Source organism: Oncorhynchus mykiss, chromosome 13 (genome assembly GCF_057628025.1).
Source record: "Oncorhynchus mykiss isolate SJ-2025 chromosome 13, ASM5762802v1, whole genome shotgun sequence".
NCBI classification, from domain to species: Eukaryota; Metazoa; Chordata; class Actinopteri; order Salmoniformes; family Salmonidae; genus Oncorhynchus; species Oncorhynchus mykiss.
Window position 1 is genome coordinate 33,110,340 of NC_143034.1, and position 26,290 is coordinate 33,136,629.

Consider the following 26,290-nt stretch of genomic DNA (forward strand, 5'->3'; position numbering starts at 1 on the left):
GCTCAGGGATGGGAAACTCCACCCCTCATGGGCCTAGTTCTCATTTGCCCGGTACCTCATTGAATGAGAATAATAAGAGTAATTTTGTAATAGTTTATTACATGATTGTTTTATTTATGATGTAAGCTGTTGATACGATCCTAATAAATACAAATACACAAATTGTTCACATAGAACACAACCCAAGTATGCACTAAGGGGCACATGACACTAGGGTCTCTTATTGGACAAGTTCAGATGTTCTCTTCCCGTTTCACTTCGTTTTGAACAGTTCTCTTTCGTTTTGTGCCAAATGAACACAACCCAAGTGTTTCCTTCTCCTACATCGAATGGTCTCCTCTGGCTGAATAGATATTACGCTGTGTTTTCGTCCAAGTTTTAGTGCTGTACATTTATCTCATGGATTTCGGAATATCGCTTAAACTTCCAATCCGGTTGCCTGGCTACCCAAACTCCTTGCTCCGGCCAAACGTTATGCCACGGAAACGGAATAATTCAGTTGGAGTCATCAGGCAACCAATCCGGACCTTTGCTGATCACAACCAGCGGACAAGGACCTTGTCTCCGTCTTCGATGCAGTAGAACTGCAGCGGTTTCAGGTCGTTGTCGATCTCAATCTCTTTGCCCTCCATCTGAGGAAAGACAAATGCCGTTTTAGGGAGTCCCTTTCACTGCTATGAAAGTGATACTGTACCATTTGTCTATTAAACAGATTCACATATGAGTGGCGAGTATGGTTAACACCAACATAGAAATAAAACTCGACTAGAACCCTTTACCTTTGAGGTAGTATAGAGCAGTTGCTGTTGTGAGTAAACCTCTTTACCTTTGAGCTAGTGTTGGAGAGTTTCAACTCAGCACCCGGTATCTTTAGCAGTCTGTAGAGCAGCCCCTTCACTTTCTGAACGATCATGGAATCTAAAACATATCAAAAGAGTGTTTTATTAAAACACAATAGGTTACCGTCACTTCAATTGCTCTTACACAGAAGGTCACACACAGATGGTACCATTTCATTAAGATCTTACATGCATGATCGCCCATTGGCACAAAGAGATTGAAGAGTATAAAAGCAGTTGATAAGTGCAACTATTTATCCAAACAGCACTTCATAATTTGGCGTGCCATTTTCATGTGGGTCTACAGTCAACAGCAGACAACTTTATGCAGTGTGCATGCTGCCCAAAACATTGCCTAACAAGTGCAAACAATCCAAAGTCTGCGGTTGTTGGACGTAGAGCCCAAAACACACTGTTAAAAAATGTCCAACACGTTTCCTATTGCCTAGTAAAGTATCTCTTACTATAATTCGACACAGGTATCGAGGATGTTAACTAGATTTTCTTTCATTTTCAGTCCCTCAATGAAAAAAAAACAAACTTTGGCACAGGTATATCCTTTTCCCACTATCGTGCTGAACGGAACCAAACTGTGCTGGCTCTGACATTTTCTTTTCAGGTTTCAGTAACTATGCTGGCGACGAGTAACCAGGCCAGCTCAGTACAGCTTGGTTCAGTATTGTGAAGTCTTTTTAAAAAATGTTTTATTGGAGATCGGGGTCTCCGACCTCCTTACATATTGTTAAATCAAAGCAGTCAGAAATGGCAGAGGGAGAAACAATAAGAGGGACAAAAATTGGCCAGTTGGTATATGTGGTCTGGAGTCGGAGTCCGGCACATCTCAAATCATTTGCTTAGCTATCGCACATAATATAATAATCATTATAATAATATTAAATGCCATCTACCTAGCTGATGAAGTCAGGTGGGAGTCTTTACCTGGGAGTTTCTTCATCACAGATTTTCAGTCCGTCTCATCCGGACAAACAAATGTTATGCCTGGTAATTGGGGGGGGGGGGGGGGGGGGGGGGGGAGTATGAAATTCTATATTATTCTGACGAACTAATGCAATTTTGACTCCTGACTAAATATTTATAAATGTGTTTATTGGGTCACAGCACATTACAGGTTATTATTACAGGTTATTACCAAATCAATTCATTCCATAACCACTTCATAATCCTGGTCTTGGGGGACACATTTTAGTGTTTGCCCTAGACAGCCGATTACACTTATTAAATGTTTGATAATAAGTTAATCAGTGGAATCAGGTGTGTAGTGCTAGGGCAAAAATCCCAGGACCAGGATTAAGAAACACTGCTTTACGCAAATGTGTGCAGCCCCGGATTTTGTCACTCATCGCAACTATATAAGATTGCTAATTGCATAGCTAATTGCGTTCTTGCCTTGCATACTGTAGAAAGTAGGCTTAAGAGAAGTGAGGAGGACTCACTTAAAGAGCTGATTTTTCAGTGCAAGTGGCTCCTGCTTCTTCAGTTCGCAGTCTTCTGGAGCTCCGTATTCTGAAAAACAAAAGATATCGAGCCTCTGTGAATTCATTGAACTCATGATACAGGGCGGGAATTAGAATGGCCATTATCTCTTCGTAAGAGTGACGGCATGGTGACATGGGTTGCGTTGTTATCACTTCTTTCTCGCGATATGGGTAGCAGTATGGCAGATAACAAGACATGGAATGTTTTTTTCTTCTTCAGAAATGCCTATAGTGGAGTAGATATAGGATGGGCTGTACCACTTCTCCGTCTGAAATAGGGTGTTGCTGGGGGTCTCGGTGTCCACAGGATGCCAGCCACTCTAGCCCGAACATCTTGCAGTAGTCCAGCTCCACCCCCCTCCTGTCCTCAGGCAGGACCTACAGGTAACAGGGAAAGAGAATGGAGGATTTCAGCAAGCGCATCCGCAAACACTGATGGATTCACAGGGGGAGATATGAGAAGGAAACATGTATAGCTTTAAAAGGTACCTTTCACAATGTCTAGATGAAACCACGTTCCATGACATGTATAGATCCAGCTACTATACAACTCAAATATCGAATGAAGATACAGTAAGCACTGTCTAATTTCCTGGTTTTCTTAGGTGCATATCTGTTCCATTCATTTGGGATGGAGGCATATAGCTGGATCTACCACAGCGATCACTTTACGCTTGCGCGCATTGGCTGACCATTAATGCACCAGTATAAATTGCATGTCGGCCATGTGTGGATCAACTGTAAGCTGTGTCCGTCTTTCAAACCCGGGTGTATTAAAATGGAGCTTAATGAACACACCCAGGTTTGGCAGGTAGTGTTAAATGGAGGACGGGGCCTCACCGTACACCTGTTGAGGGCCTCCAGCCGGGCCCACCCTGGCGATGAGCAGCTGCATGGCTGTGCCGGGGTTCCTCTCCCGGCTCAGCAGGGGGCTCTGCAGCTTCTCTAGCTCGTTTATTACCGACCACTGATTGTGTGTGTCAATTTTATCGTTGTATGTATTGCAGTGTTTGTGTGTAAGCACAAGGGAGTGTATGTGTAGGGTTTAGAGAGGGGAGATAAAGGCTTGAGTTATATGCGAAAACTTTATTCATTCCCCTACCATCTATCTTTACAGAACAAGTATTAACTTTTTGCAGACTAACGTTAGTGACATCCACGAAATTAGTTTAGTAATTCATCATTCATATATCGAGATACATTTCATTAAAATAAAATCTCTCTTAGAAGAGAGACCTTACTCACAGATTGGGATGAAACGGTTACCGGTTTCACGATAAACCACGGTAAAATTCCCGACGGTTAGTATGACCATTGGAAATGTTAATTATCATTAAAACCGTGTTTGACTACAGAGGTTTGAAAAACTCACGGTAAATACTGTCCCGCATCAACCAAAGTTAGCAAGTCTGACACAGGCGCAGCATGCAACGTGCGTTTAGTTTTATGTGAAAACATGGCGGAAGGCAGTGATAGAGCTCTGAAGTGTGGTCGTATTTTGTTTTTTTACAAGAGTGCTTAATCTCTTGAGTCATCCTCGTGACCACCGCCCCTTTAGAGCGAATGCAAGGTAAATGAACATTTAGCTCAATGCATGATGTGGGGACTTCGGAATGGGGGAGAATGTCATGGTTTGTCTGTCTAACTTGCTAATGTTATATAAATATTCATACACATAGCTCATATAAACAAAGACATTCCGTCGCAAGAACACATACACCCAGCCACAAGACTGACCCCCTCTATTGGTCGGATGCTCAGGATAAGGCTCTGCTGTGCACCAATGGGGCTTCTGCTCTGGCTAGAGCAAGGCCCGCCTCCAACCCTCCGACCAGTCAAGAAGACCGAAACGACAAGACTCCACCTACTTTATTCTATGTATAAAAATGAATGTAACCGTTGTATAAGGCCTCTTTTTCACCTGACTCCTTGCCGAGTTATGTGAACTAGGTCCGTGCACGTAAAACTGCGGGACAAGATATCTTTGACTCATTAAAACTGTCTTTTGTTACAACTGAAATCCACTCTGTCCAGCGTCCGTGATTTGGTCTCAACTCTCCAGTATTTAAACACTAACAGAACTTGGTAGCAGAGGATGGTTATTCTTGAATTCGATCTATGATAAGTTAGTGTGAGAGGACGAGACTGATCACGGCTAAAAAAATCAGACGGAAGAGTGACTTCCCCAGCCATTCATCTTGCCTCAGGAAATCTGATCGGAGCGCTCTATATAAGGTGAGCAGAGCCTGTTAAATCGAAATCTGCATATTGTATTATAGCCTAAACCAAATTTTGAAAGAAATTTACTGGGCGTGAGTATGAATCGGTGCCCAAATATTTTTACATAAGAACCTAAGACATTGATTAAAGATATCTTGTTTTGTAGAAAAAAGAAAAAAAAGAAGAAAAAAAATACTCTTATTAATTGGCCTATACTCAGTTATTTTAATAGGAATGTGTGAATTGTGATTGACCAATGTGTTAAATTCCTCCAGGGACCCTATTTGTTCTGAAATCTGCATAGAAAACTGTCCTAATTATATATGTATTGGGTTGTGTATAGAGGTGACGTTAAATAGTGGCTGTGTTTTAACACGTAAAGGACACAATTATGGATGTTGGAAATTCAATGAGAATTTCATACGAATGAATAAATGATAGATGAACCGAATCTGCAAGTAAAAATGTCCTATTTTGATACGTTCTGTACTATCGAATAAGGTCTTGTGGAGGTGTGGTTATAGTTGAATGATAGATGAACCGAATCTGCAAGTAAAATCTCCTGTTGATACATATAATATCGAATAGGTCTTGTGGAGGTGTGGTTGGATTGAATGAATCTGCATGAAAAATGCCCTAAAAAAAAAAAAGCTGTGTATTATTTAATAGGTTATGTAAGAGGTGTAGTCGAGTAGATACAGGATATGTAAGTTTGGCGTTCCACAAGACAGAGATCGGGAATGATGTGGCTATTGCACATCAAACAATAAACATAATATGAAACGTTTGTCGCGGAGTAAACCGCTAGGTTGGGATACGTAACTGGGCTATTATGCACACGTGCTGAAAGACAAAGCTACCTTAGTATCAAATGGCCGTGCAACTTTGATTGACAGCAGCCGGGCTGAAATACTGATTTTTGCTTTTTTCATTCCTGTTGATATTGTCTAAAGTTTAAAATTATTCTGACAATTGCTATAGAATCGCTCAAATTTACTGATATAAGTTCATAAAGGAAGTTACTGAATTGTGTACAGAAAGTATTTAAATAATTCACTGAACAACTCTTAGTTTTCTAGAAATTCTATCTATATTTCCTACAGAGCTAGAATTACTCTGAAAATTGTTATAGAACCGCATATATTCACTGATATATTGTTCCGAAAGGAAATCGCCGAATCATTTCTAGAAAATTACCTAAACAAATCGCTGAACAGATTCGAATTACATGCCGGAGAGGCACACACGTAACTGCAACCACATTACTGATAAGATCTTTCTGTGCCAGGGTGGGGGCGAGAGAAGTTTGAGCTAACACCACAGTACGGGCTGGGTATACAAAGATAGAAATAAACACCACACAAAGGACTGACTAAAACTTTGATAAACGCATTATACACATTATCAGACGACTTAGATAAAATGTCTGCAGCCACCACGCCCAAACAAATGATTGCAGTAGAAACTCAAGACCAAGGGGAGCAGCCAGATAACACTCAGATCGTAGCACAGACTGTCTCTCAGATGATCCAACAGCAGGCAGCCCCACCACCCCATTACCCTCCCCCACAGCGGTATATCCTGCAACAGCAACGGGCTCAACGAGGCCCCTACACTGGACCATACAGAGGGGGAAACTACCAGTGGTATAACTGCGGAATTTCCGGTCACTATGCCAGATATTGCACGAAACCACTCTCCCCGCAGCAACAGCAATGGAGAGAAAGAGAAAGAGGACGTGGAGGGGCACCAGGAAGAGGAAGAGGACCCTCTCCTAGACACATGCAGCAGGAGCAGCAAGATTACAACCAACCCTCCCACTTCCACACCTGATCGCCCAGTAAGAATGATGAGGATGCCACTCCTGCCGATGACCACACTGTCTGAAGCCCAAGAAGTGTACTGGCTAAAATGCCTACCCACAGGGCCTGCCACCCCTCACATCCAGTTTAAGTTCAACCAACTGAAAGCTCAAATCTACACTCTGCACCCATATAAGACTCCCCAAGCTGAGATCCATTGCACACTCAATGCAACAGAAACTGATGACTGCCTCTACACTGCAGACTGGGACGAAGACATGATGCACCTGACCCCACCTATCAGGTGTTGTACCATTGGGTGTGGCCCAGAGGGGGTGGCAGCACCGGTCATCCTACGATCAAGGAACCTCCATGCACCCCTGGCCTGGACGGCTGAAGCATCAACAGCCATAGCACTCCTGAAAACAGATCTATCAGCGGCAGCAGCTCTGACTGCACCTGACTACAAGAACAAGTTCCATTTGGATGTTTCTGAAAGGGAAGGATTCACCTCATCCGTCCTATTCCAGAAACAAAAGGGGGAGAGAAGGGTCTTGATGTACTACTCTTCAAACTTGACCACATTGAGGTAGGACAGTCAACATGCTCCAGATACGTTGCTGCAGAAGCAAAAGCTATTGAAAAAACAGCTCACCTCGTGATGTCACCCTTCAATCAGCCATCATCCCTCAACCAGCATCGGCCAAATGAGCTGAAATCATCGGATTGACGCAGGCCCTCATCAGAGGAAAAGGAAAGACTGTGAATATCTATACAGACTCAGCCCATGCCCATGAAGCAGGCCACACTGATGGACCCAGAACTTTTATGAGAAGCACATGGCCCCACACACGAAGGCAAACTAAAGACCCTCCAAAAGGCCTCGCACATCTGGTGGCACCCTCACATAAAAAATATGACTGACTTATTTTATGACGATGATTTATTTTGTGACGAATGCAATGTTTGTGACAGACACAACCCAAAGAAACCATATCGAACACCAATGGGCTCATACTTAATACCTAATGCATGTTTTCAGGATATTAGTATAGACTACACCGACATGGGCCCCGAAAATTTATCTAAAGGCAAACTCTATCTCCTAGTTATAGTAGATAGGTTCTCCAAATGGGTAGAGGCAATACTAACAAAAGGGGAGGATGCTAGGTCAGTCTTTGAGTGGCTATAAACCAAACTAATACCCAGGTATGGCATCCCAAGACAAATCAAATTTGACAAATGGCTCACATTTAACAAACACCTGAGACAGGTGGAAGAAAGATTTGGCATAATCCACAGATTTGGATCTGTGTACAGGCCCCAATCCCAAAATCTGGTGGAACGTCAAACCAAAAGCAAAAGCTAAGATAGCTAAAGTATGTGCCTCATGGGATAATGACTGGTAGAGTCATGCATGGTCCACCAAGGGAGGGAGGTCATATGCCCGCCCTTGATGTACAACAAATTGTAATGTCTAATTATGTGAAAAAACTGGCGGTTCTCTCTGCAGCACTCTCTACCCAGGTTCACAAGGTCCAGGAGGGGGAGCTGCCGGGGGACACGCCACTACTGAAGGTAAAGGTTGGTGACTGGGTGAGGGTTAAAGTCCACAAGAGAAAGTGGCTGGAACCCAGGTGGACTGGACCGTACGAAGTGAAGGAGGTTACTTCACACTCAGTCCAGGTCAAAGGTAAATCAGGCGCACCTTGGCACCACCTTACACATTGCACCCCAGCCCCAATTCCTTCTAGAACACTGACTGAAGTCAGAGCTGATTTGAGCGGCCTAAATTCGATTCCAAATGAAGACACTCCTTCCTCAGGTGATGCGGCATCAAACTCCGCCTCCCCTGAGAAGGGAACCTCGCCCAGTTAGAGGGAAATTTCTCCCTCTCTGGGTGAGGCTGGGGATATCTGGTCCCTTATTTGTGATATTCCTACTGATATTTGGAGTAACCCTAGGACTTTCACATGGTTAATTGAACAACTATTTCACCCTGCCACATCACGTACACCAACCCCTACACATGTCCCTAACTCCTTTCCTGATATCACTCCCTCCAATCACTCCCGTCCCAAACGTAGCACTACACCTACAGACCCACCATGCAAACCAGACAAGGTTAGAAGCACCACCTTATGTATACCCACGATTGCAACCGCCACCTTTCTGCTATAGTTTTCACGTCTAATAGATGTGAAGAGGGGGATTTGTTATATACAAAGACATTCCGTCGCAAGAACACATACACCCAGCCACAAGACTGACCCCCTCTATTGGTCGGATGCTCAGGATAAGGCTCTGCTGTGCACCAATGGGGCTTCTGCTCTGGCTAGAGCAAGGCCCACCTCCAACCCTCCGACCAGTCAAGAAGACCGAAACGACAAGACTCCACCTACTTTATTCTATGTATAAAAATGAATGTAACCGTTGTATAAGGCCTCTTTTTCACCTGACTCCTTGCCGAGTTATGTGAACTAGGTCCGTGCACGTAAAACTGCGGGACAAGATATCTTTGACTCATTAAAACTGTCTTTTGTTACAACTGAAATCCACTCTGTCCAGTGTCCGTGATTTGGTCTCAACTCTCCAGTATTTAAACACTAACACTAATAGCATGTAAATAATGTAAACTGAAGATTTCAGTGTTACCTACTCTTGGAAAAACACGACGCGTTGTTCTGCTGCTGTATGCGTCGTGCGTCTGCACACTATTCGTCCATTGCACCGTGTTATGTAGTTTAGTCACCCAAACAACATTTTGTTCATTTAAAATCCGGCAGTCGTCGACTTGGTTGTAGAAGTGTTCCAACAGGAAAAACACTATAGACTCATATACAATTGTATATTGTCAATTGTTGGGCTCGTTGAAATTACTATCACAGTCTTCTTAAGCCTAATTTGTATTTATGTCAATTGTGCATGGGGTCATTGCATATACGCAAATGCAACACAGAAGACAGACTCTGTGTGTGTGTGTGTGAGTGTGAGAGAGGGTGAATAATAATAATTATAATGTAGTAAAATAACACTACATTTGCTATTCCCTTGTTTACAGAGTGGGCGTGCAGCAGGCAAAAACCCAGTGATGCTACTGGTCCCTCATCTACAGTTGTGACACAGACACTGAAGCAAGCATTTTAAAAAGGCAGGCTGCTTATGCACCCACATGAAAAAAATGCCCAAGACCTCACTGCAGCCCTTTCATATTACATGGCAAAGGACATGATGCCATTTCATAGTGTTGAGAAGCCTGGCTTTCTGAGGCTGATGAAGGTTGCCGTGCCTCACTAAAAAGTGCCATCACGAATATGATTTTCCAAGACTGAAATCCCAAACCTGTACAACCAGGTTAAAGCTGATGTTGGAAAAAGTTTGGCTCAAGGCACATGGTTTGCTGCAACTACTGACCTCTGGACCAGTGAAAGCAGGGGGTGGTCAAACCTACGTCAGCTTCACTATCCATTACCTCACCCCAGACTGGCAACTGGAATCAAACTGCCTGGAAACACAGTTCTTCCCAGAAGATCACTCGGCTCACAACAGAGTTTTTTGAGAATATGCTGGAAGAGTGGGGGGGGGGTCAACAAGACCTGGTCTGCATAACCACAGACAACGCAACAAACATGATCAAGGCTTTTGAAGAGTTCCCAGATCTGTGGCTTGGGTGCTTTGACCATCATTTGAACCTGGCCATCTCAAAGTCTCTGACAATTCAGAGAGTTGACACAGCAGTCAAGGAGTGCCGTCATCTCATCCAAGGCTTCTCACGGAGCCGGAAGAGAAGGAGAGAACTGAGAGAAAAGCAAGCTGCCCTCAACATGCCACAGAAGGCTCTGATCCATGATGTGGTGACCCGAAGGGGATCTACACACAAGATGCTTGAGCGTTTCCTCAGCCAACAGCAGCCAGTCTGTGCGACACTGGCTGGTGAAAGAGGAACATGGCATCTGATGTCCAAGGATACTGGCATGCGTCATGGAGCAACTGCTCAGAGACACTGTCAGCCATCAAGCCTGTCCTGGACCACATCACCCACGATGTTCTGGTGGAAAAGGATACGGAGCCATCCCTGACAAAGGAGATGAAAAGGGTAATGAGAGAAGACCGTAACCCCTTTTTTTTTCAATTTTCACCTAAAATGACATACCCAAGTCTAACTGCCTGTAGCTAAGGCCCTGAAGCAAGGAGATGCATATTCTTGGTACCATTTGAAAGGAATCACTTTGAAGTTTATGGAAATGTGAAAAGAATGGAGAACACCACAATTGATCTGGTAAAAGATAATACAAAGAAGGAAAAAAAAAAACATTATTTTGTGTATTTTTTGTACCATTTTTGAAATGCAAGAGAAAGGCCATAATGCATTATTCCAGCCCAGGTGCAATTTAGATGTTGGCCACTAGATGGCAGTGGTGTATATGCAACATTTTAGACTGATCCAATGAACCACTGTATTTCTGTTTAAAATGTTATATCAAGACTGCCCAAATGTGCCTAATTTGTTTATTAATAACTTCATGTTCAAAATTAGACACTGCCAATATCAAATATGTCTATGTCCTGGGAAATGTTCTTGTTACTTACAACCTCATGCTAATTGCATTAGCCTACGTTAGCTCAACCGTCCCGTGGAAGGGACACCGATCCCGAAGAAGGTATACAGAGAAGGCAAAGAGAGAGTCATGCACATGGTATGTTTTGTTGACCCACGCTTCAAAATTAGCTTTTTAGATGAGCCTGAGGCTGCAAAAGTTGACACTGACAGCTGTGTCCAGGAGGCCTTGAAGCTGGCAGCTGCACAAGTCAGGGAAGAACCACAAAGCACCAGCAGCACCTCCACCCCCACAGTGGCATCAGAGGGGAAAGGTCTGGCTGGGTTTCTGAGAAAGATCACCTATCTGTTGCCTTGATGAGGTAAAGGGGGTCAGATTCCGACCATCCAAAAAGACAAAGTAGAGATCAAGGTCTACCCGTCTCTGCCACCCATTCCAGCAGAAGAGGATCCACTGGTGTGGTGGAGGGGCCATGCATCAGAGCGGTCTCACCTAACCAGGGCTGCCAGGAAGCTTTTGTGCATCCCAGCAACCAGCGTGTCATCAGAGAGTGTTCAGTGCCAGTGGGCACATTGTCTCCCCTCGCAGATCACTACTTTAACCGGACAAAGTAAATATGCTGACATTTTTACATTTCATTCTCAAGTGAGCAAAGATGCATACATACAGGATGTTAGGCCAGCAGCACCTTATTTCTGTATGCAGGAGAGAACAGACATACAATCAGTGCTGTTCACTTGATTGGTTTACATATTTTGTATTGTTATTTTAATGTCAACACCTGCACATTGGATTTGTTGACATATGGTTGTATTGCTCTTACATGCACATTGGATGTGTTTACATATGGTTGTATTGCTCTTACATGCACATTGGATGTGTTTACATATGGTTGTATTGCTCTTACATGCACATTGGATGTGTTTACATATGGTTGTATTGCTCTTACATGCACATTGGATGTGTTTACATATGGTTGTATTGCTCTTACATGCACATTGCTTTACTTGTGTTGCTTTTATATGCACATTTGATTAGCTTACTTGAGGTTGTGTTCATTTAAACCTGCACGAGGGAAAGTTTTACTTCTCATGGCCACATGGTGCCATCTTTAATGTTAATGTTATTATTTTAATGCTGATGTACACAAAGTGCTGCTAATTTTATTTGTTGTTTGTTGGTTTTTAATATAAAACTTGGTGAACTGATTTCAGTGTGTGTGTATCAGTACTTTTTGAACATTTCCAGCACATTTGAACAATACCGTGATAATAAATAATACTGATAACCGTGATAATTTGTCCAAATCGTGATATGAAATGTTCATACCGTTTCATCTCCACTCACAGACAATACTCACCTCTGAAATGTTGTTGCTATTGACTGAGAATTTTCAGGGCAGGAAACATAGCTGTTTTGCAACCTTCAGAAGACATAAAAAAAAATACTAGTATACTCAATGACGATCTTTCGCTCTTACAGTTTTACACATTGTGAAATACCGGTCATCAAAACACATGCATGCTCTGACATCTTGATCAAATATCTCTACTGATATGTTAATTCAACTTGACTTCCAATAACAAACACACAAAAATATAACGTTTAAAAAGAAAAGTGTGGATGTAAACTTTACCAGGCAGTGCATCATCGAACCTCAAGGTCGACAAACCAGTCTTAGACATATTCTCCAGTCTGAAATTCATGAAAATCATGGATGTAAAAAGGTTACACTTTATTGTAAATTCCATGATAAATGTTACATAAGTTATTATAAATGTTAGAAATGCTTATTCATTGAAATGCTAATGTTAAGCAAATAATGAAATACTAATTTATTAGGATAGTATGTACCCCCCCAAAAAATGTTTTGTTGATTATTGCTCATGAAAGTAAAGTACTCCCAAGAACTGTCAATGCACAAGTCGAAGCTAACGACAGGGCTGTGTCATTTGTCATAAGACGTAGACAAGTGTCTGTGTTGGTAGGGTTATGCTCGCTCTTACCTCGGCAGTTTGGCAATACTCAGTACGGTTCCATTAACCAAAGGGTTTGTTGAAAGATCCAAAACTGACAAGGACTGTAAAGACATTGTTTGGCCTGCGCGAAAGAGGCGGAAATACAAGTCAGTTCTATATGTTGTTTTAGAAAAAAAAAAAAAAAACAATTGGAAGGGAGACCCAAAACGGCTAAAACCTTACCTCTGCAGTTCAGTGATGTCATTCTCAGAGACGTAGAGCTCTTCCAGCAGTGGCCACATGGGGGCACACTCAAGCCGCTAACAGACCAACACCAAAGGGAGAGGTGATAAATGTAACGAGACAGCATATAGAGAAGTTTTTCTCATTTCATTAGGCCTTCACAGGTTTGCACCAGCTCGTTAATTAACATATCGTGCACTGCTACTTAATGATCTATTACCGTATTAACTGGTATAAAAACACCTTTCAAAATAAAATCAGCCTGCAAAATTGTATTTTCTTCAGATGGGATTGATCTGAATGAATCTTTCATCAATCCTCACATCCTATCACCTTGCCTCCTTCTCAACCATATAGGTGGATAAGGTCAAAGGTTCTTTCCCTCCAGCCTTCTTCTCCAATGGGTTTTGAGGATGTAAGCATAGAGGATACAAGGAATTGAGGAAAGATGCATTGAGAAAGAGACCCATAATGCCTAAGGGAAGGGTACAGGGTGGTGGCTGTCACCTGAGGCCACGTGAGGGCACAGTTGGTGAGGGAGAGGACCCTGAGGCAGGTGAAGGCCCGAGGTCGCACCGTAGGGTTGGAGGGCACATGCAGTCTGTTGTGGCTGAGGGGACAGAGGACGAGAGAGAGACACGTCAGTGAGGGGATCAGAGTTTGAGAAAAGTCTGGCACAAAAACACACACACACCATTATTCAGTGTGATCTACCTGAGCTGAAGCTCTTTGAGTTCCTCCATCTGCTCCGTGATGGCCATCACGTCATCCCAGCAGCACAGGAGGTTCCCACACAGGTCCAACATCAGCATGTCTGACAGTGACCATTAAGGATGCAGTAGTAGCGCACCATCAGGTAAATGTCCAATCAATGCTTCCCCCAAGCTAATTCAATTGGGTAGGTGGACCGTACATTTACTAACAGGACATGGGGCTGTGTCCCAAATAACACACACATTCACTAAAGTGCACTACTTTTGATCAGAGCCCTAGTCAAAAGTAGCGCACTATATAGGGAAAAGGGGTGCCATTTTGGGACACAAACATGGTGTAATGTAGCTACATATCACAGTAAGTCCAGGTCAGAGAAGTGCACTCAAGTATTATTAACATGAACATTTTGTGGCCTCCTGAGTGGCGCAGCGGTCTAAGGCGCTGCCTCGCAGTTGCTAGCAGTGCCACTAGAGATCCTGGCTCTGTCACAGCAGGCCGCGACCGGGAGACCCATGGGGCGGCGCACAATTGGCCTAGCGTTGTCCGGGTTAGGGGAGCGTTTGGCCGGCAGAGATGTCCTTGTCCCATTGCGCTCTAGCGATTCCAGTGGCGGGCCAGGCGCTTGCACGCTGACGGGGTCGCCAGGTGTATGGTGTTTCCTCCGACACGTCTGTGTGGCTAGCTTCTGGGTTAAACAGGCATTGGGTTAAGAAGCAGCGCAGCTTGGCTGGGTTGTGTTTCAGAGGACGCACGGCTCTCGACCTTCGCCTCTCCCGAGTCCGTACGAAAGTTACAGCGATGAGACAATTGGATACCACAAAATTTGGGAGAAAAATGGGTTTAAAAATAAATAATTAAAATGAACAAAAATTATAGTTGTATTTTTTTTTTACAATGGGCACTTATTAACTAATTAAAAGCTACGAAATGAAAGGATACGGGGAGTGGTGTTTTGGATTTCGTTTGCAGGACCCGGGCTGGAAACCTTGCGCAACCTCAGTACAACATCAGTGAGGTTTTCCACCCCGTGGAGAAGCACAGATGACAATAACGCTTTTCACCGAATAAGTACAGATGACTGCGCATCAGAAGTGCAAATCTGTTGGGAGAGTGGTGCAGTTCAACAGTCCCAATTAAAGTGCATTAGCCTACTCTTTATAACATTCTTAACTTAATAGCCTTTAGGTTAGAAACCTCTTTTTGGGACCTGATACTGGCATCCTCTGGTATAGGTGGTTTGCTTTAACAATATTCCTTAAGTATTACAAACAGTACATACAAAGTTGACTGTACAAACAAGCCCACTTTTTGACAGATTCCCTAAATCAGATTAAGCCTAAAAAAAATGCCCTCTCACTCTCAGGCTCCAAAGCCTTGTTGTCCCCTTACTTCTGTTTCTCCGAGATGGCCTCGAAGCCCACCATCTCCACCGTCCTCGTGGAGATCTGGATATCCATCTCGTAATGCCGCCTGATTGCCGTCAGGTAGTCCACCCCGAAGCTGGCCTTCTTGGGCCGGACCAAAGAGCCTCCCTTCGGGGGCCTTAGGTGGGGTGGAGGGGGAGAGAACCTTGGTCTGAGCAGCAAAAACACATAACGGCCACGTTCCAAACCAAAAGTCTGTTTCCTGTTTCCTTTTTCGAGGGTGGAGACTTCATTTTTGCCAGAATTTCAATTTCTAACACGAATGAGCACAGAAATTAATCACGCAGCTGACCAAATTACAGAAGATTTTACTTATGGGTTAACAGTAATTAGGATGACACCTATGTCATACAACCATCATGGAGATACTAGATATGGTTTATTTTACCTGCACGTAAAGTAGTGGACACCTTCATGGCTTCCATTGTGCTTGCCTCGATCAGGGTTGTCCCACTCCACACCAAGCCACAACCCTAAGCACAGAGGACTTGGTAAGTACAGGCATTGAATAAGTACTTGGTTATAGTGCATGACCAAGAATAATTGTGCATTTCTCTCAAACGGTGCTGCCACACACATTGTGGATAACGCGTATGTTATTTTGCCTATTATATCGATATCCCAAGCCGTCTGTAGCTAGTTAGCTTACCCGCAGTTGGTGGTACAGTGCCAACCAAACCGCACCGTGCCACGCTCCCCGTCACAAGCCACACGTCTGCCCACTGCGTCTGATGGAAGGCACTCGTCCATGGTGGTGGGTTGTGTCTGGCCAGGGACTCTCATTGAACTCACTGAATCTATAACGTTGGGTATAAGTATACCTATATATGTGCAATGAAAAAGAATGAGCAGGTAAAGCCTTCTGTACTTACTTGTTCTACTTTGACAGTGCTATTTAAGAAAGCATTAGGTAATAACGTTAGCTAGCTAAAATACTTGCGGTCATGTCAACTCCCAAGAAACTGCAATGTTGTTTGGCTTTATTTGATTGGCTACTATAGTGAGATTAGCTACAACAAACATCTTCACTGCCAATGAAACACGAGGACCACGTGTCCACAGAATGTATATGTTATTTCTAAATATGTGTTTGAAAGTTACCTTAATCAGAAAGTTGTCATATTTCGCAGTAGCATAAATAATCACAGCTCACAAACCCCGACTGGAAGTAACTGAATATGATGATGCACACGTTTGCCGTACAAGTTTGATAGATTATTAATGATTAAGTTATCGGCAATAAAACGTTATTTTAGTGTCATTATTTAAATATCCATCATCGTTATAAATCAGGTAACAATCAATGCATCTATATATAGATCACTGGATGACAGCCCACCCATATGTAACAGCTAGGAACATTTACAATTGCGTTGTGCATGGTAGGACATAATTAGGTGAAGGACAGGTCTTCATGGAGTAAAACGTGAGTAAATAGATACATTTCTTTTGGCATCAACACATAGTTCTAATGAGATGTTTTCATTATAACTTCCCGTACAAATTATTTGATGAATTATTTCCATGATAAAAGCACGTTTTTATAAGATTGTCTCATCATTCAAAGCAGCTGGAATCGACCATCGAGAACATTGACGTGAACTGACCATGAAAAATACACTTTCTGGAGAGAGGTTAGTCGCCATTCCACGAGTATCCGCATGTATCTAACGTTAATAATTATAATAATAATAATAATAATAATTATTCAATTTGTACATTGTTGGAAATACAAGGTAGTTTGGGAAACGCACACTGTATTACATTGAACATTCTTTTTACGCAACATGTAAAGTGTTGGTCCAATGTTTCATGAGCTGAAATAAAAGATCCCAGAAATGTTCCATATGCACAAAAGTATTTCTCATATTGTGCACAAATTTGTTTACATCCCTGTTTTTGAGCATTTCTCTTTTGCCAAAATAATCCATCCACCTGACAAGTGTGGCATATCAAGAACATAATTAAACAGCATGATCATTACACAGAAATATGTGGCAGCGTCTACAGACAATCCTCGACTACAAAAGGGAAACCAGCCACGTCGCGGACACAGACGTCTTGCTTCCCGACAAGCTAAACACTTTCGCCTGCTTTGAGGATGCCACCGACGCCCAAGGACTGTGGGCTCTCCTTCTCCGTGGCCAACGGAGGCTGCAAGCCCAGATGCTGATCCTCAACACAGGGGACCCACAAGGGTGCGTGCCCAGCCCCCTCCTTTACGCCCTGTTCACCCATGACTACATGGCCATGCACACCTCCAACTCAATCATCAAGTTAGCAGACAACCCAACAGTAGTGGGCCTGATTACCAACAATGACGAGACAGCCAACAGGGAGGAAGTGAGGGCCTTGGGAGAGGTGCCAGGAAAATAACCTCTCACGCAATGTCAACAAAACAAAGGAGATGATCATGGACTTCAGGTAACAGCAGAGGGAGCATGCCCTTATCAACGGAAAGTTGGAAAGCGTCAAGTTCCTCGATGTACACATCACTGATGATCTGAAATGGTCCACCCACAAAGACAGTGTGGTGAAGAAGGCGCAACAGCTCCTCATCAACCTCAGGAGGTTGAGGAAATTTTGCTTGGCCCCTAAAACGTTTACAGATGCACAATTGAGAGCATCCTGTCGGGCTATATCACCGCCTGGTACGGCAACTGCACCGACCGCAACTACAGGTCTCTCCAGAGGGTGCTGTGTGTGGTCTGCCCAATGCATCACTGGGGGCAAACTACCTGCCCTCCAGGACACCTACAGCACCCAATGTCACAGGAAGGCCAGAAAGATCATCAAGGACAACAACCACCCGAGCCACTGCCCGTTCACCCCACTATCATCCAGAAGGCGAGGTCAGTACAGGTGCATCAAAGCTGGAACCGAGAGACTGAAAACATCCATCTCAAGGCCATCAGACTGTTAAATAGCCTTACTAGCCATCTTCCACCCGGTTACGCAACCCTGCTCCTTAGAGGCTGCTGCCCTATATACATAGACTTGGAATCACTGGCCACTTTAATAATGTTTACATACTGCTTTAATCATCTCATGAGCCACTGACATTGCTCAATCTAATATTTTATATATTTCTTAATTCCATTCTTTTTTAGATTTGTGTATATTGACGTGAATTGTTATACTACTGCACTGTTGGAGCTAGGAACACAAGCATTTCGCTACACCCGCAATAACATCTGCTAAATATGTGTATGTGACCAATAATATGATTTGACACAGGTGCACCTTGTGCTGGGAACAATAAAAGGCCACTCTAAAATGTGCAGATTTGCTACAATACAATGCCACAGATGTCTCAGGTTGAGGGAGCTTGAAATTGGCATGCTGACTGTAGGAATATCCAGAGCTGTTGCCAGAGAATTTAATGTTAATTTCTCTACCATAAGCCACCTTCAATGTTGTTTTACAGAATTTGGCAGCAGATCCAACCGGCCTCACAACCGCAGACCACGTGTACGGCATCGTGCGGGAGAGCAGTTTGCTCTGTCAACGTTGTGAACAGTGTGCCAAAAGGTGGCGGTGGGGTTATTGTCAGGCATAAACTACAGACAACGAACACAATTGAATTTTATCGATGGCAATTTGAATGCACAGCGACACCATGACGAGAGGCCAATTGTCGTGACATTCATCCGCCGCCAACACCATGTTTCAGCATGATAATGCACGGCACCATGTCGTAAGGCTCCGTACACACTTCCTGGAAGCTGAAAATGTCTCTGTTCTTCCATGGCCTGCATACTCACCAGACATGTCACCCATTTAACATGTTTGGGATGCTCTGGATCTACGTGTACGACAGCGTGCTCCAGGTCTCGCCATATTTAGCAACTTTGCACAGCTGTTTTAAGAGGAGTGGGACAACATTCCACAGGCCTAATGAACTCTATTCGAAGGAGATGTGTTGTGTTACGAGGCCCTATCTGTGACCAACAGATGCATATCTGTGTTCAGTCGTGAAATCTGTAGAGTAAGGCCTAATTTATGTATTTCAATTGACTGATATCATTTATATGAACTGTAACTCAGTGAAAACATTGTTTCATGTTGCGTTTATATTTTTGTTCAGTAAATTGCTTCTGTTTGTTCGCAAACAATTAGGTTGGCAGCTCATTGACACTGGATAGCCTACCTTAGTGTGTTACCTCTGGAAGTTCAGGAAATGCTTATGAAGACATCACAAGGGCAGCAAGCTGTCTTTGTAGCAATAAATATTACATGTGTAAATATTACACGTACTATGGCCTCCCGGGTGGAGCAGTGGTTAAGGGCTGTGCCACCAGAGACTCTGGGTTCGCACCCAGGCTCTGTCGCAATCGGCCGCGATCGGGAGGTCCGTGGAGCGACGCACAATTGGCCTAGCGTTGTCCGGGTTAGGGAGGGTTTGGCCGGTAGGGATATCCTTGTCTCATCGCACACCAGCGACTCCTGTGGCGGGCCGGGCGCAGTGCACGCTAACCAAGGTTGCCAGGTGCACAGTGTTTCCTCCGACACATTGGTGCGGCTGGCTTCCGGGTTGGATGCGCGCTGTGTTAAGAAGCAGTGCGGCTTGGTTGGGTTGTGTATCGGAGGACGTAAGACTTTCGACCTTCGTCTCTCCCGAGCCCGTACGGGAGTTGTAGCGATGAGACAAGATAGTAGCTTCTAACAATTGGATACCACAAAATTGGGGAGAAAAAGGGGGTAAAAAAAATTAGACATAAAAATATTACACGTACTTTGGCATTCATGCACCTCTAGCTACCCAACAACTGTGGTAGTGAACAAACTGCTGCTGTGTCTATTAAGTCTAACAATGTTCTTTTGTTTTTCCTTAGTGAGGAGGGTCCATCTGTGCACAAACAGTCCTTGGACTATGTAGTGGGATCAGTATCAGGCAGCTTGTTTCCAAAGGAGTCTACATCCAGCTCCGGATCGTTATCTGCATTGTTCCAAGCTGCGCCAGTAGTTGACACTCTGTTCTTTGTTCCTGCTCCTAAGGTAAGCCCATAAGTCCAAGGCAAGGATGCACAGCTCAGGTCTTTTAACGCTGCAGCCCAGCTGACTTTGTTTTCCAGGAAACCAAGGCCATATTCAGTGGAGAAAAGGTTCTGAAATAATGTGAAACGGAGTTCCTATCTACCCACTAAGAAACACACATTTTAGCTTTCCTTTCCAAAATAATGGGGAGGTATTACCTGGAAAAACCAACAGAACTAGAGAGCTTGAGGGCCTGAGTCGTGTACCCTTACTAGAATCTTCTGTATTTGCCAACTGAGTGAAATTACGTTTATTTCTTTTTATATTCCATTCATAGCCTGAACCGAGGAGCGTGGAGTTGAAGGAAGGCGCGGCCACAAAAGTCCCGAACAACCAGAAACAAACAAAGAAAGCCGCAAAGGACAAATCAGCTGCAGACCTAAGTCTAGAAAACAGGTGAGCGATTAAAAATGAAACAATATGTGATATGCAAAAGAATATGCTGCAAGAGAATATGCTGCAAGAGAATATGCTGCAAGAGAATATGCTGCAAGAGAATATGCTGCAAGAGAATATGCTGCAAGAGAATATGCTGCAAGAGATTGATAGATAAAAGTTCTCCCTCTCGCTTTCAGAGAAAGTGCATTACAAAATGCTGACGAAGACGAACAGGTCCCAAAGATGCCCAAGAAGACTAAAAGGAAAGCTGTTGAGATGGGAGAAGGGGGTGCGACAGAGGAGGAGGAGAGGCAGACAAAAAAAACAGAGGACTGGAGCCCAAATTGCAGAGGAGAGGGTAAAGCAGAAACGAACAGTGTTTGTCAGCAACCTCTCTTCCAGCTGCACAAAGGTAACAGCAGCCCCAGTCCTAGTTGAGTTCTAAGCAGTGAACATAATCTCATTTAGGTATGTTGAAAGCAGACCTGGGTTCAAATAGCATTTGAAAGCAAATAAATGGTGATCGAAGTGAAAATACAAATATGCCGTATGTTGTTTCTGTGTTTGGTTTTTCAGACACTACAGCTTGTCTTCAAGGATCAGGGAGCCATTGAAAGCATTCGATTTCGATCAGTGGTAAGTACTCCATTCACTGTATTAGATTCATCTCATACCCATCATCAGACAATGTGAGTGCTTATTTGTGAGTTAGATGATGTAAGTTAAGACTTTCAGGTCAACCTTCACAAGGCCACAGGGCCAGACGGATTACCAGGATGTGTACTCCGAACATGCGCTGACCAACTGGCTTCACTGACGTTTTCAACCTCTCCCTGTCGAAGTCTGTAACATGTTTCAAGCAGTCCACCATAGTCCCTGTGCCCAAGAACATTAAGGTAATCTGCCGAAATGACTACCGACCCGTAGCACTCACATCCGGAGCCATGGAATGCTTTGAAAGGCTGGTCATAGCTCACATCAACACCATTATCCCAGAAACCCTAGACCCACTCCAATTTGCATACCACACCAACAGATTCACAGATGATGCAATCTCTATTGCACGCCACACTGCCCTCTCACACCTGGACAAAATTAACATTGTGAGAATGCTGTTCATGGACTACATCTCAGCTTTCAACACCATAGTGCCCACAAAGCTCATCACTAAGCTAAGGACCCTGGGACTGAACACCTCCCTCTGCAACTGGATCCTGGACTTCCTGACGGGCCGCCCCCAGGTGGTAAGGGTAGGTAACAACACATCCGCAACACTGATCCTCAACACGGGGGCCCCTCAGGGGTGCATGCTTAGGCCCCTCCCGTACTCCCTGTTCACTCATGACTGCACGTCCAGGCACGACTCCCAACGCCATTAAGTTAGCTGATGACAACAGCCTGATCACCAACAAGAATGAGACAGCCTATAGGTAAGAGGTCAGAGACCTGACCATGTGGTGCAAGCACATCCTCTCCCTCAATGTGATCAAGACAAAGGAGCTGATTGTGGACTACAGAAAAAGGAGGACCGAGCACACCCCCATTCTCATCAACGGGGCTGTAGTTGAGCAGGTTGAGAGCGTCAAGTTCCTTGGTGTCCACATCACCAATAAACATGGTCCAAGCACACCAAGACAGTCGTGAAGAGGGCACGACAAAACCTATTCCCCCTCAGGAGACTGAAAAGATTTGGCATGGGTTCTCAGATCCTCAAAAGGTTTTACAGCTGCACCATCGAGAGCATCCTGATGCTAAGTCTAGGTCCAAGAGGCGCCAAAATAGCTTCTACCCCCAAGCCATAAGACTCCTGAACAGCTAATCAAATGGCTACCCAGACTATTTACATTGCCCCCCCTCTGGAACGGTGCTGCTACTCTTATCTGTGCATAGTCACTTTAATAACTCTACCTACATATACATATTACCACGACACCTGTATGGTCTACACCGGATGTATTCGGTGCATATGTCAAATAAAATTTGATTTGATTTCCACTAGGGTAGAACTTCCTGAATGCTTCATAGTAATGGATGAAAGTTGAATAATACAACGCTTTCTGAAGACTCAACCCTGATCGATGAAGCTAAAACAGGTCATTTTCCTGGCAGGTAAGAGAAGATCCATCTATGTCACGCAAAGTAGCAGCTATTCAGTAAGTTTCCCTGTCTTTTTACCATGAGAAATGCTAACACTGATTGAATGGGAGTATCCGTGGTAACATGACGCATGCATTTGAGAACTTTTTGTTGTTGCTTTCCTTCTCTAGACGCAAGGTTCACCCCAAGAAGCAGAGCATCATTGCCTACGTGGTTTTCGAAGCTGAGGAAGGAGCCGAGAAGGCATTGGAAAGGTACAGCAACTGGCAAGCATTCAACTTGAATTGTATCATGGCTGTTTTACGTTATCATAATCTCGTAAACCCAGAACTAAAGTCTTCCTAATTTTGCGTCAGATGCTCTATTACATTTCCAGATGTGAGCACCTGCGAAATCGTGATTTGTCCAAATGATCAGTGTCCAAATGATCAGTGTCAAAATCTGCGTACCAGAGCAAAGTTCCTCATTAGTCGTCAAATCCCAGTCAATTGACAGATGCTACGTTACCATGTGTTACTTGCGTCTGTCCGAGAGATTAACATATCAAGTGTCATCTTTAGGCCCTTGTGGGTTAATATGTATTACTTGAATTCTTACAGGAACGGCATGGAGATTGAGAAAAACTTTCACATCCGGGTCGACAGGGTCTCCAAAAGTTCATTGGTAAGTGTCCCATGACACTTGAAATTTTAAAAAGCACAGCACCTGCCTAGCATTAAGATCGGTATACTTGGTGGCAATAGAATGCACTCGCTGACAGTTTGATCCAGTTAAGGTGATAAATTGACATTTGCTTAATCCTTAGATTTTTGTATAAACTTGTTTGAGCAAGGATGCTGCTACATTGAATAAAATCGTTTCGTCTTTCAGCACGATCACAAGAGGTCAATATTCATTGGCAATCTACCATTCGGTGAGTAACTAGAAGAGGGTTTACTTTCCTGTGAACGTCTCAGTCAAAAGGAAAACAATAAAATGCACGTTATTTGGCTCATACTGTATTAACTTGCAGATATAAACGAATTGCCAGTGCGACAGCACTTTGAGGAGTGTGGCAAGGTGGGGGGGGTGCGGCTGGTGCGGGACAAGAACTCTGGAATGGGCAAGGGCTTCGGCTACATCTTATTCCAGGTGAGAAAAAGAATGCACATTTCATACGCACCCAACCTGCTCAGAGAGGTGTGTGTGAAGCAGTTATGTATGCATTTCAGCAGTCTTCCCACTACTGAGCTGGCCAAGTCCCATACGGCAGTAGCACAGTTTATTTTCTAACTACACCCCCTCCATCCGTACCTGCATCACCTCTAACGGCTAACGCTTTTGTTGTAGAGCATCGATGCTGTCCAGCTGGCCTTGAAACCTCGGGAGGTCGGTCCGGGTGAAGAGGTCAGTGAAGAAGGAGAAAGAGAAGAAGAATGTGGTGCACAGAGGTCCCAGAGGGAAAGAGAGATTAAGGGTGCAGGGAAGGAGCCTACCAAAGGGGGATTTAAGGAGAGACTGGGCCAGGGCGGTCCCCAAAACAAGTCTTCCGGGAGGCCGCAGGGGAAGGGGCCTCAAATCAAATCGATGGGGAAGCCATTCAAGAAAAGTCTAGGTGAGGCAACGAAAGCCCCCACAGGCCCCTCTTCCTTCAAAAGGTGAGATGGCCGACCCAAACAGAAAAAAAGCAAAAGGCGAAAGCACTGAAGAAGAAACTCAAACCGAGGAAAAGGAATCAGGTCGTACACATTTGATGGTCTGTGCTTTGGATGTAAATTAATTTGATATTGTTAAAGCAGATAAAATGTGTTGTACAATTTACATGTCAGTGGAGCTATATCATGATGGTGTGTAAGCGTTCCTGACGTAACATCCATGCCTACCCACATTTCCAGTTGAAACGGTTGTTTTTTTTAGGTTGGGGCTATCGCACCCAATGTATGTAAATATTAACATGTACAGTTGAAGTCGGAAGTTTACATCAACTTAGTTTGGAGTCATTAACTCGTTTTTCAACCACTCCACTAATTTCTTGTTAACAAACTATAGTTTTGGCAAGTCGGTTAGAACATCACTTTTACACAAGTAATTTTTCCAGCAATTGTTTAGAGATTATTTCACTGTATCACAATTCCAGTGGGCCTGAAGTTTACATACACTAAGTTGACTGTACCTTTAAACAGCTTGGAAAATTCCAGAAGATTGTGTGGCTTTAGAAGCTTCTGATCATCATTTGAGTCAATTGGAGGCCTACCTTCAAACTCGGTGCCTCTTTGCTTGACATCATGGGAAAATCAAAAGAAAATCAGCCAAGACCTCAAAAAAAATTGTAGACCTCCACGAGTCTGGTTCATCCTTGGGAGTAATTTCCAAACACCTGAAGGTACCACGTTCATCTGTACAAACAATAGTACGCAAGTATAAACACCATGGGACCACACAGCCGTCATACCACTCAGGAAGGAGACGCGTTCGGTCTCCTAGAGATGAACATACTTTGGTGCGAAAAGTGCAAATCAATCCCAGAACAACAAAATACCTTGAAGATGCTGGAGGAAGCAAGTACAGTAAAAGTCCTATATCGACATAACCTGAAAGGCCCCTCAGCAAGGAAGAAGGCACTTCTCCAAAACCGCCATAAAAAAAGCCAGACTATGGTTTGCAACTGCACATGGGGACAAAGATTGTACTTTTTGGAGAAATGTCCTCTGGTCTAATACAACTGTTTGGCCATAATGACCATCGTTATGTTTGGAGGAAAAAGTGGGAGGCTTGCAAGCCAAAGAACCTCATCCCAACCGTGAAGCACGGGTGGCAGCATCATGTTGTGGGGGTGCTTTGCTGCAGGAGGGACTGGTGCACTTCACAAAATAGATAGCATCATGAGGAGGAAAAATATGTGGATATATTGAAGCAACATCAAGACATCAGTTAAATCTTGGTCGCAAATGGGTCTTCCATATGGACAATGACCCTAAGCATACTTCCAAAGTTGTGGCAAAATGGCTTAAGGACAACAAAGTCAAGGTATTGGAGTGGCCATCACAAAGCCCTGACCTCAATCCTATAGAAGATTTGTGGGCAGAACTGAAAAGGCATGTGCGAGCAAGGAGGCCTACAAATCTGACTCAGTTACACCAGCTCTGTCAGGAGGAATGGGCCAAAATTCACCCAACTTATTGTGGGAAGCCTGTTGAAAAGCTACCTCTAACATTTGACCCAAGTTTAAATTGTTTAAGGCAATGCTACCAAATTCTAATTGAGTGTATGTAAACTTCTGACCCACTGGGAATGTTATGAAAGAAATAAGACTATTCTGACATTTCACATTCTTAAAATAAAGTGGTGATCCTAACTGACTAAGACAGGGAATTTTTACTAAGATTAAAATGTCAGGAATTGTGAAAAACAGTTTAAATGTATTTGGCTACGGTATGTAAACTTCCAACTGTACGTCTATGGTCCCACCTAATGGTAGGGAAAACATTCATTAACTATTCTGGACATTAACATCTGAGAGACTAAATAAAGTTTTAGAAGCAAG

The 26,290-nt window shown here is 43.7% G+C and overlaps 2 pseudogenes across 2 annotated transcripts; one reads left to right on the forward strand and one right to left on the reverse strand.

The window, feature by feature from the left end:
- Window positions 1-82: 82 nt before the first annotated feature.
- On the reverse strand, window positions 83-16,454 carry LOC110485115 (tubulin-specific chaperone E-like; annotated as a pseudogene). Its single transcript, XR_016485835.1, has 17 exons — window positions 16,357-16,454; window positions 15,905-16,076; window positions 15,644-15,728; window positions 15,222-15,373; window positions 14,771-14,857; window positions 13,832-13,931; window positions 13,625-13,727; window positions 13,118-13,194; window positions 12,923-13,016; window positions 12,553-12,611; window positions 12,277-12,339; window positions 3,176-3,302; window positions 2,589-2,713; window positions 2,295-2,404; window positions 1,779-1,838; window positions 827-918; window positions 83-632 (listed from the first exon to the last, which is right to left on the reverse strand). The product of XR_016485835.1 is annotated as a tubulin-specific chaperone E-like (transcript).
- A 283-nt stretch (window positions 16,455-16,737) lies between these two features.
- On the forward strand, window positions 16,738-24,627 carry LOC110486034 (RNA-binding protein 34-like; annotated as a pseudogene). The gene is made up of 11 exons (XR_016485834.1): window positions 16,738-16,889; window positions 20,091-20,253; window positions 20,570-20,688; window positions 20,868-21,082; window positions 21,247-21,306; window positions 22,780-22,823; window positions 22,938-23,021; window positions 23,367-23,430; window positions 23,638-23,680; window positions 23,780-23,898; window positions 24,097-24,627. The product of XR_016485834.1 is annotated as an RNA-binding protein 34-like (transcript).
- The last annotated feature ends 1,663 nt before the right edge of the window (window positions 24,628-26,290 follow it).